The 3,593-nt window shown below is 37.5% G+C and overlaps 1 non-coding gene across 1 annotated transcript; it reads left to right on the forward strand.

Annotated features, from left to right (window-relative positions):
• The first annotated feature begins 2,651 nt into the window (after positions 1-2,651).
• Positions 2,652-2,733, forward strand: TRNAS-GCU (transfer RNA serine (anticodon GCU)). Its single transcript has one exon. It is a non-coding gene; the product is annotated as a tRNA-Ser (tRNA).
• Positions 2,734-3,593: the final 860 nt, after the last annotated feature.

Genomic DNA, 3,593 nt, shown 5'->3' on the forward strand with positions numbered 1-3,593 from the left:
AACAGGCTCTTTGACCAACTAAGCCAAAGGACATAAAGGTGAGATACATTGGATAAACGGATTAGAGATGCATAGAAAGGAGGCATTTCAAAACTAAATCAACTGGTTTTACATTGTCATGCTTGAAGCCATCTTTCTTCCTTTATATCTCTTAGATAGAAGAGATTTTTAATCTCACAATTGCACTATCAGTCGCAAGTGAAAAACCTATTTTTAAGATAGGAAGCTTCTTTGTGAGGAGATGAAAACAAGGCACTGTTGAGATTCGAACTCAGGATCTCCTGTTTACTAGACAGGCGATTTAACCAACTAAGCCACAGCACCAGAAGATGGCATGCATTTGAAATCCAAGGTAGATTGAAGCACCAATCGAACATTCAACTGATTAGTGCAGCAAAACAATATTGAGCTTTAGTTCCATTCCACGTAGAGCAGAAACATGGAATAAGATTTCAATCTCAGTCATAACACTTAAGAAGCCAAGTACATTTTGAAGAGCATTCATTTAAAAGACTGACAAATTTACAGAAGCTGTATCGAGGACAAAGGCTTTTAAGTTTTTCAATTGAATGAGCCATCTTTTAGCACAGCTGAAATTTGCGACTTGTTTTGCTTCCAAGTTATGACACAGAATAGACAGATTGAAGAAATGCCATGGCAAAACCAAAAGGAGGAAAAATTATGACTAATTGATATTAAAAACCTCAGCACTGGTTCATTTCTGATAGAGTTTTCCCCAAGCTAACTTCAAACAACAGGCACTGTAGTTGACGAGATAAGGCAACTCTGACAAAAGCCAACATACAATCTTCAGTGAAAAAACACTGACTGGTAAAAACCCTCTCAACATCTTCCCACCTAAACGCACAGGCACTATGTAGATGAGGTGGCCGAGTGGTTAAGGCGATGCACTGCTAATCCGTTGTGCTTTGCATGCATGGGTTCAAATCCCATTCTCGTCGGATTAATCTGCTTCTTCTTTCGTGTTGAATGGTTTGGTTTTCATTTTTAACCCAAGCGGTTGACACTTCAAGCATGAAAGTTTACAATACTCCTGTGCTGCTATCAAACTTTGCAGAGTCAGATCTGTAAATCCACTGGTTTTAATTTGTAAAGCTTGTTGCCATCCTATATTCTGTAAAGAAAATTATATCCTCTAATTCCTTTTAAAGTGTTTCAACAGCAGAGAATTTTTTTTCTCAATTGCACTATATTAGGGCTGTGGGAAATTAATATTTGATGACAAACAAGAGTAAAAGTCCTCTTTTTGGGGTAAAAACCCACAAAATGAGATGAAGAATAGAAAGCACTGCTGACATTCAAAATCAAGATTTTCCTTTTACTAAATAGGCTCTTTGACCAACTAAGCCAAAGGACAAACAGGTGCGAAACATTAAAAAGCCTGCTTAGAGAGTTAAACAGCCCTAAACTGAGATAAAGAAGGAAAAGGACTGCTGGCATTCAAATTCAAGATTTTCCATTTACTAAATAGGCTCTTTGACCAACTAAGGCAAAGGACAAACAGGTGTGATACATTAGAAAGCCTGCTTAGAGAGTTAAACAGCCCTAAACTGAGATAAAGAAGGAAGAGGACTGCTGGCATTCAAATTCAAGATTTTCTGTTTACTAAACAGGCTCTTTGACCAACTAAGACAAAGGACAAACAGGTGTGATACATTAGAAAGCCTGCTTAGAGAGTTAAGAAGCCCCAAACTGACATAAAGAAAGAATAGCACTGCTGGCATTCAAATTCAAGATTTTCTGTTTACTAAACAGGCTCTTTGACCAACTAAGCCAAAGGACATAAAGGTGAGATACATTGGATAAACGGATTAGAGATGCATAGAAAGGAGGCATTTCAAAACTAAATCAACTGGTTTTACATTGTCATGCTTGAAGCCATCTTTCTTCCTTTATATCTCTTAGATAGAAGAGATTTTTAATCTCACAATTGCACTATCAGTCGCAAGTGAAAAACCTATTTTTAAGATAGGAAGCTTCTTTGTGAGGAGATGAAAACAAGGCACTGTTGAGATTCGAACTCAGGATCTCCTGTTTACTAGACAGGCGATTTAACCAACTAAGCCACAGCACCAGAAGATGGCATGCATTTGAAATCCAAGGTAGATTGAAGCACCAATCGAACATTCAACTGATTAGTGCAGCAAAACAATATTGAGCTTTAGTTCCATTCCACGTAGAGCAGAAACATGGAATAAGATTTCAATCTCAGTCATAACACTTAAGAAGCCAAGTACATTTTGAAGAGCATTCATTTAAAAGACTGACAAATTTACAGAAGCTGTATCGAGGACAAAGGCTTTTAAGTTTTTCAATTGAATGAGCCATCTTTTAGCACAGCTGAAATTTGGGACTTGTTTTGCTTCCAAGTTATGACACAGAATAGACAGATTGAAGAAATGCCATGGCAAAACCAAAAGGAGGAAAAATTATGACTAATTGATATTAAAAACCTCAGCACTGGTTCATTTCTGATAGAGTTTTCCCCAAGCTAACTTCAAACAACAGGCACTGTAGTTGACGAGATAAGGCAACTCTGACAAAAGCCAACATACAATCTTCAGTGAAAAAACACTGACTGGTAAAAACCCTCTCAACATCTTCCCACCTAAACGCACAGGCGCTATGTAGATGAGGTGGCCGAGTGGTTAAGGCGATGGACTGCTAATCCATTGTGCTTTGCATGCATGGGTTCGAATCCCATTCTCGTCGGATTAATCTGCTTCTTCTTTCGTGTTGAATGGTTTGGTTTTCATTTTTAACCCAAGCGGTTGACACTTCAAGCATGAAAGTTTACAATACTCCTGTGCTGCTATCAAACTTTGCAGAGTCAGATCTGTAAATCCACTGGTTTTAATTTGTAAAGCTTGTTGCCATCCTATATTCTGTAAAGAAAATTATATCCTCTAATTCCTTTTAAAGTGTTTCAACAGCAGAGAATTTTTTTTCTCAATTGCACTATATTAGGGCTGTGGGAAATTAATATTTGATGACAAACAAGAGTAAAAGTCCTCTTTTTGGGGTAAAAACCCACAAAATGAGATGAAGAATAGAAAGCACTGCTGACATTCAAAATCAAGATTTTCCTTTTACTAAATAGGCTCTTTGACCAACTAAGCCAAAGGACAAACAGGTGCGAAACATTAAAAAGCCTGCTTAGAGAGTTAAACAGCCCTAAACTGAGATAAAGAAGGAAAAGGACTGCTGGCATTCAAATTCAAGATTTTGCATTTACTAAATAGGCTCTTTGACCAACTAAGGCAAAGGACAAACAGGTGTGATACATTAGAAAGCCTGCTTAGAGAGTTAAACAGCCCTAAACTGAGATAAAGAAGGAAGAGGACTGCTGGCATTCAAATTCAAGATTTTCTGTTTACTAAACAGGCTCTTTGACCAACTAAGACAAAGGACAAACAGGTGTGATACATTAGAAAGCCTGCTTAGAGAGTTAAGAAGCCCCAAACTGACATAAAGAAAGAATAGCACTGCTGGCATTCAAATTCAAGATTTTCTTTTTACTAAACAGGCTCTTTGACCAACTAAGCCAAAGGACATAAAGGTGAGATACATTG

This window comes from Dendrobates tinctorius, unplaced genomic scaffold, assembly GCF_039654945.1.
Source record: "Dendrobates tinctorius isolate UK_male_01 unplaced genomic scaffold, ASM3965494v1 ptg000204l, whole genome shotgun sequence".
Taxonomy (NCBI): domain Eukaryota; kingdom Metazoa; phylum Chordata; class Amphibia; order Anura; family Dendrobatidae; genus Dendrobates; species Dendrobates tinctorius.